The sequence below is a fragment of the Malus domestica genome, chromosome 04 (genome assembly GCF_042453785.1).
Source record: "Malus domestica chromosome 04, GDT2T_hap1".
NCBI lineage: Eukaryota > Viridiplantae > Streptophyta > Magnoliopsida > Rosales > Rosaceae > Malus > Malus domestica.
Window position 1 is genome coordinate 14,139,111 of NC_091664.1, and position 7,990 is coordinate 14,147,100.

A 7,990-nucleotide genomic window follows, 5' to 3' on the forward strand; every position below is an offset into this window, starting at 1 on the left:
AACCTGTGGTTAATTCAAGTGGTGATCAAGCATTAAAATCAACACACAAAGTCACAATAAAATCAGAGAATGAAACAAGAAATAGAAGGATCAAATGAGCATTATGAGTTAACTACATGGTTTTCTTGCTAGGCTACATCGAATCCCTAAGAGGAGATTAGTTACATTTCATGTTTACAAACGTTTTAACATAGAAATACATAACATGAATGAACATAGAATTGAGAAGAAGGAACCCTTGAAGCAAAACTGATGTTGAAATCCTTTAAGTGTAGCCTTCGGTCTTGATTCTCCAAATGTGATGCAACATGAAAGATGAGCAGCTTGTGGATGGGTGGTTTGTTTTAAATGGGAGAGAGGGTGGTCAGAAATTTGGATGGCTAAGTGAGTGAATGGTGGTGTTGCGGATGGGATAGAGAATGGACACAAAATGGAGTTTCTTGGTGTGTGAATGAGAGTGTGACCGCCAGAGCTTGAAGTGAGATTGCATGGACTTTAAATTGAAGTCCTAATGAGAACATGCAGCTGGAATTAGAGTAATGCATCTGCCAATCTGAAATGATGATGAATTTAAGTGATTTCTGAGGTGGTAAGGCACGGCATGTTAAAACACAAGCATGTGTAGGACTTATTTAATTCAAGAGGCATGTGCAATGGCTGCAATGTGCAGTGGACAACCAGAAATTGTTTTCCACATGCTGGAAAGGGAAAGAAAGGCACGGCATGGCTTGGCTTGGATGTGCAAAGGTGGCTGAATGACTTAGATTAATGAAGACACATGCATTGCTGCAAAAGGGAGTTGGAAAAGGTAAGGCAATGCACAGCAAGGTGTGAACACATGCATGTGATTGCATGTTTTGATGTTTAAAGGAAATGGAAGGCACGGCACAAATTGTGAACATGCATGTGATTGCATGTTTTGGAACCAACTAAGTTAATTCCAATGTTTTTGCCTTGTCTTGTCTCACCCAATATGGCCGAATGCCACCTTACACCTCCAAATGTGATCCTGAAATTCCATGCAGCCAAGTAACTTCTAAAATCCTCATTTGAAACTTCAAATTGACTCCACAAGAACCTTCTCCACGTTTGGGATAATGCTCAGCTACCAAAAAGGGGTGATTTTACTTCATTTGCAATCCAATTGATCCTAAAACACACTTGGCTGCACACTAGCACAAAATAATGTAAAAACACAACTAGTTTGATTCAAAAACATCACAAAAATGCCAATTAAAGATGATATAAATGTACACAAAGTGTGTACATCAAATACCCCCAAACCTGGTTTTTGCTAGTCCACGAGCAAACTTAAAACTAAAACACACACACACACAAAACATTCATGTATGCTGGTTAAAACATGCTTTACACCAAATAATAAGAACCAAAGAAAACTTTGTCATACATCCAAACTCAAAAGTTTTCTACTCCAAAGAATTATATCAATTGTGATGTATAAAGATATTTCTATATGCCTTACAACTTCAAGGCCACCATACCCAAATGCTTAAGAAAGAAATCGCCTCAACTCTACTCCTCACAGCTTCCACTCAATTTCTCACTCAGATCCTAAGGTTCAGTCTCTTCACAACATATATGAGTGAAATTATGTAAAGGCAATCAAAATTCTCACATATGAAATCCGAAATGGGAGCACAATTTCTGAGTAGATCTCATGAAATGAATCAAATGCTAAGAATAAAAATAACATACACTTACCATCACCCATGAATACATCCTCAATGATCAGCTAGGTCTTTCTCAAGATTGTAATGCAAGGCTTAGGTTAAAGGTTAAGAAAGAAGGGATATGAAATACTAGAGCTTGGGGAATACCAAAGTGTCCTTGAGGATCATGCTCTTCACTTGCATTTGCCTTCTTTCTTCTTTTGGCGTCCAGGCCCTAAACCTTATAAAGAGGAGATTTGGAACTTGTATCCACTTTGATTCTTTTTTTTTTTATAACTTTTATGCTTAGAAACAACTTTCACATAGGTGCCCTCGGTACACGCCACAATCTTGATCTCTCACTCAATTTACCTTAAGCTTTCATCAAATTGGTATTCCCCAAACTATAAGGTATGGCTTATATTGAGCTAGAATGGGTAGAGTATGGTGCGGGTGATGAAAGAATTAGGCTAAAGTGTTTGGCTGCAACAATGGTGAATGGAGCACACAAAGGGATAGGATTTAAGCCTTTTAGTAGTTAAAACATGCATAGCCTAACATCATTTCATTGAGTTCATTCATGAATGATACCAAACACATGGTATCTGCAAAATAGAGTAATTCTTAGCATCCAAACAAAATAGAAGTAAAGAGATCATTTAAAGTGAAATTGAAAGAAAAAGATAGGAGTTGAAACACTTTAAACCCTCTAAAAGAAACAATTAAGCTCAAAATAACTCACTAGGGTAGTCTCCACTATTCTTCTTCCAGAATTTGAGTATGGTACCTCTATCATCATATCTCCAAGAATTACATCTTTATACAAGACACAAGATACAAAATTTTTTTTATAGCAACCCAAAAGTTTGTTTGTAAACATAGTCCTCATAAGCATTCGAATTAGTAAGCAAAAGCACACTTAACCAAAACAAACACAAAAAACAAACCTTCCATCCCAAAATACCCCCAAACCTATGGTAAGCATTGTCCTCGATGCTTAAAATTGTATGCAATTCAAGTAGGTAAATAATATGGAATGGTAACAACATAAACACAACATGAAGATAGAATACAAACCACACTAGGTTGCCTCCTAGCAAGCGCTTTATTTAATGTCTAGGCAAGACATGGAACTTGTTCATGGTGTTGTAAACTCAAGAAAATCGACAATTTGATACACTTGCCCTTCCTCCTCTTGTTGCAAATATGGTTTCAATCTCTGTCCATTGACTTTGAAAGAGGTGCCATTCTTCATGTTCTCTATCTCCACAGCTCCGTGGGGAAATGTTTGCAACACTTTGAATGGTCCTACCCATCTAGACTTCAATTTACCTGGAAAAAGTCTCAAACGTGAGTCATACAAAAGTACTTTCATACCTTGGTGAAACTCCTTCCTTAGGATGGCTTTGTCATGATAGAGCTTAGTCCTTTCCTTGTAAATTTTGGCATTTTCATATGCCTCATTTCTGAGCTCTTCCAACTCATTAAGTTGGAGCTTCCTTGCTATTCCAGCATCCTTGTAATCAAAGTTGAACTTCTTAATGGCCCAATATGCTCGGTGTTCAAGCTCCATTGGCAAATGACAAGCTTTCCCAAACACAAGACGATAAGGACTCATGCCAATGGGGGTCTTGTACGCTGTTCTATACGCCCAAAGTGCATCATTCAACCTCAACGACCAATCCTTCCTTGTGGGGCTCACAGTCTTCATCAAAATGTTTTTGATCTCCCTATTGCTAATCTCCACTTGTCCTGAGGTTTGAGGATGGTACGGGGTTGCCACTTTGTGGTTGATGTTGTACTTCCTCATCAATGATTCAAAGGGTTTGTTGCAGAAATGGCTGCCACCATCACTAATAATAGCTCTTGGCGTTCCAAACCTACAAAAAATCACATCTTTAATAAAGTGCAAAACAACCTTATGATCATTAGTTCTTGTAGCAATGGCTTCAACCCATTTGGATACATAATCAACTGCCACTAATATGTATAAGTAGCCAAAAGATGATGGAAATGGTCCCATGAAGTCGATTCCCCAAACATCAAAAAGCTCTACCACCAAAATGTTGTTCAATGGCATCTCATTTCTTCGGCTAATGTTCCCCATCTTTTGGCACCTATCACAATTAGAACAAAAATCAAAAGCATCTTTGAATAAAGTAGGCCAAAAGAAACCAGATTGTAAAACTTTAAGAGATGTCTTTTTGGCACCAAAATGTCCGCCACATGCCAATGTATGACTGAACGTTAGAATGCTTTGTTGTTCACTCTCTGGGACACATCTCCTAATGAGTTGATCAGGGCAATATTTAAACAAATATGGTTCGTCCCAAACGTAGTGCTTGACCATGGCAAGGAACTTTTTTCTTTCCTGAAAAGAAATGTCATTTCTCATTACACCACAAGCAAGATAATTAACGAAATCAGCATACCACGGTTCTTTTTCTTGAACAACAAGGAGTTGTTCATCTGGAAATGATTCATTTAGAGGCAAAGGTTGTGCAACTCCATGGTTCTCATTAAGTCTTGACAAGTGGTCAGCCACAACATTATCACTTCCCTTTTTATCTCGAACCTCCAAGTCAAACTCTTGTAGTAAAAGTATCCATCTAATTAAGCGTGGTTTAGCATCCTTCTTTGTCATCAAATACCTAAGGGCTGCATGATCAGAAAACACAATAACTTTAGATCCCACAAGGTATGACCGAAACTTCTCTAAAGCAAAAACAATAGCAAGCAACTCCTTTTCAGTTGTGGAATAGTTAAGTTGAGCATCATTTAGAGTCCGACTTGCATAGTAGATCACGTGTGGAAGTTTGTTCACCCTTTGCCCTAAAACTGCACCAATAGCATAGTCAGAGGCATCACACATTAATTCAAAAGGTAAAGACCAATCTGGTGCCATAATAATTGGGGCCGAGGTTAATTCCTGTTTCAAAGTTTTGAATGCATCCATACAAGCTGTATCAAAATGAAATGCAACATCTTTAGCTAATAGATTGCATAATGGACGAGTGATCATTGAAAAGTTCTTAATGAAACGTCGATAAAAACCCGCATGTCCCAAAAAACTTCTCACTCCCTTCACGGTTGTGGGAGGTGCCATCTTGGTGATTATGTCAATTTTGGCTTTGTCCACCTCCATTCCTTTGCTAGAGATTACATGTCCCAACACAATTCCTTGTTTCACCATGAATTGGCATTTTTCCCAATTGAGAACCAAATTTGTTTCCTGACATCTTTGAAGTACTAAAGAGAGATGGTTAAGACATTCATCAAAAGAAGAACCAAACACTGAAAAGTCATCCATAAATACCTCAATGAATCTTTCTACCATGTCAGAAAAGATGGCCAACATACATCTTTGGAAAGTTGCTGGAGCATTGCAAAGTCCAAATGGCATTCTCCTATATGCAAATGTGCCAAAGGGGCAAGTAAAGGTAGTTTTCTCTTGATCCTCTGGAGCAATTGCAATTTGATTGTAACCTGAGTAACCATCCAGAAAACAATAATGTGAGTAACCTGCCAATCTCTCAAGCATTTGATCTATGAAAGGCATAGGAAAGTAATCTTTTCTAGTGCTAGAATTCAACTTCCTGTAATCAGTGCAAACACGCCAACTGGCTGTGGGCTTTGTGGGCACAAGCTCTTTGTTTTCATTTGTCATCACTGTGATTCCCACCTTCTTGGGTACCACCTGAATAGCACTCACCCATTTGCTATCAGAAATGGGATATATGATTCCCACATCTAACAATTTCAACACTTCACTCCTCACCACTTCCTTCATGTGTGGATTGAGTCTTCTTTGTGGTTCACGGGTTGTCTTTGATCCATCCTCCAAAAGAATCCTATGCATGCACATGGTAGGGCTTATTCCCTTGATATCTGCAATAGACCATCCAATAGCTGATTTAGACTCTTTTAACACTCTCATTAGCTTATCTTCTTCATTTGGATTTAGGTCAGAAGCTATGATAACTGGAAGAGTTTCAAATTCAGCTAGATATGCATATTTAAGATGTGGTGGAAGTGGTTTAAGTTCAAGTTTTGGTGCCTTAACAATGGAAGGAATTAAATGTGACCTAGATGGTTCTAAATGCTCTACAAGAGGTGAAACATTTAAAGGATACGGTGCCAATGCTTCCAAGGCAGCTACTACTTTCATGAGTGCATCTTCTTCATCAAACTCATCTTGAGATTGAGTCAAAACAGTTTGTAATGGTTCACTAGATTGTGCCTGCAAGAACTTAGAGAAAACAAGTGAATCAAGCACATCAATGGCATAGCACTCAAGAGATGAAGAAGGATGAGAAAGAGACTCAAACACTTTAAATTGCACGGTCTCTCCTAGCACTGTCATAGTGAGGAGTCCGTTTTGCACATCAATGATAGTCTTGGCCGTGGCCATGAATGGTCTTCCAAGCAAAATAGGCAACTCTCTATCATGTATAGGAGCTTCTTCCATGTCCAACACTACAAAATCCGCAGGCAAGATTAGTTTATCAATTTGAACTAGAATATCCTCTACTATACCTCTTGGATACTTCACGGATCTGTCTGCAAGTTGTAATGAAATGGTGGTGGCTTTCAATTCCCCCAAACCTAGTTGAAGGTACACAGAATAAGGCATTAAATTGATGCTAGCACCCAAATCAAGCATTGCTTTTTCAACTTTATTTTCTCCTATAGTAATGTTGATAGAGAAACTCCCTGGATCTTTGAGCTTTGGTGGAAGTTTTCTTTGCAACACTGCACTTACATTCTCAGACACCACTACCTTCTCATGTGGTCCATACTTCCTTTTGTAGTTGTTTAACTCTTTGAAGAATTTCCCATAAGCTGGCATGTTCCTAATGACATCAAGCAAAGGTAAGTTAACATTCACTTTACTTAGAATATCAAAAATGTCCTTAAATGACTTATCCTGCTTGCTTTTGGCAAGTCTTCCAGGGAATGGTATTGGTGGAGTATAAGGCTTCTCGGCCTTGTGAAGATTTGGTGCTTCAAATGAGGAATTGGCAGGGCTTGGTTCCTCATTTGGTTTCTCATTTTCTCCTTGAGTAACCCCTGCATTCACATGATCAAATTCATTAGTAACTTCATTACCAACTCTATTATTGATAACCTTACCACTTCTAAGTGTAGTGATTGCTTTGGCTTGCTCTTGGTTCCTTTGAAGCATCACGGGTTGGCTTGGAAACTTTCCAATTTCTCTTTGGTTCAAGGCATCCGCAATCTGTCCCAATTGTGTCTCCATTTTGGTTAGGGCAGCCGAATGTTGTTGGAAAGTGCTATTGGTAGCTTGTTGGAATTGCAAGGTGTTTTGAGCTAACAACTTAACCGTATCCTCAAGTGTAGTGGCCGGTTTTGGTTGGAAGTTTTGGAATTGATTTTGATTTTGATTGTTGTTCCTCCATGAAAGATTGGGATGATCTCTCCAACTTGGGTTATATGTGTTTGAATACACATCATTCCTTGGCCTTTGATTGTAAGAATTCATGAGGTTCACTTGTTCTTGGACAAATTCGGGGTAGGCTTCTTTAGATGGACATTGATGAGTAAGGTGGTTTGGTATGTTGCAAATGGCACACACCTCATTTGCTTTTGGCACCATGTTGAGCACGGCTTCAAGCTTCTTCTCTAGGTTAGCTACCTGCAAGGAAAGTTCATGATTAGAATTTGTTTCATACACTCCAACTTTCTTACCCCTTAAATCCTTGTGTTGAGCATTAGACCCCAACATCTCATAAATGTTATATGACTCTTGAGCATTCTTTTTCTTCAAAGCTCCACCTGCTGCATTATCAACAGTTGATTGACATGTTTGGGTTAGTCCATCATAGAAAATTTGCATTTGTAAATGAAAAGGTAACCCATGGTGTGGACATTGCAACAAAAGGCCTTTAAAACGCTCCCAACACTCATTGAAAGGTTCTCCATCATCTTGTTTGAAATTGAAGATTTGTCCCCTTAATGTGGCTGTCTTTTGAGTGGAGAAGAACTTCTCCAAGAACTTCTTAGCCACGGCATCCCAAGTGATGAGGGAACCCGGTGCTAGAGTCATCAACCAACTCTTGGCCCTATCTTTCAATGTGTAAGGGAATACTCTCATCCTCAAATTTGCTTCACTTACTCCCTGCAAAGGTAAACCACTCACAACATTATAGAATTCTTTCACATGAGCTAAAGGATCTTCATTAGGTAAGCCATAAAACGAGGGAAGCATATGAAAATGTGAAGATTTAAGATCATAGTTTCTAGCTTCGGTGGGCAGCAAGATGCATGAAGGAGAATTTGGTATGATTGGTTGAGCAAAG

General features: G+C 38.8%; 1 non-coding gene across 1 annotated transcript; it reads left to right on the top strand.

Annotated features, from left to right (window-relative positions):
- Positions 1–7,543: 7,543 nt before the first annotated feature.
- Positions 7,544–7,654, top strand: LOC139195695 (small nucleolar RNA R71). Its single transcript, XR_011580516.1, has one exon. It is a non-coding gene; the product is annotated as a small nucleolar RNA R71 (small nucleolar RNA).
- Positions 7,655–7,990: the final 336 nt, after the last annotated feature.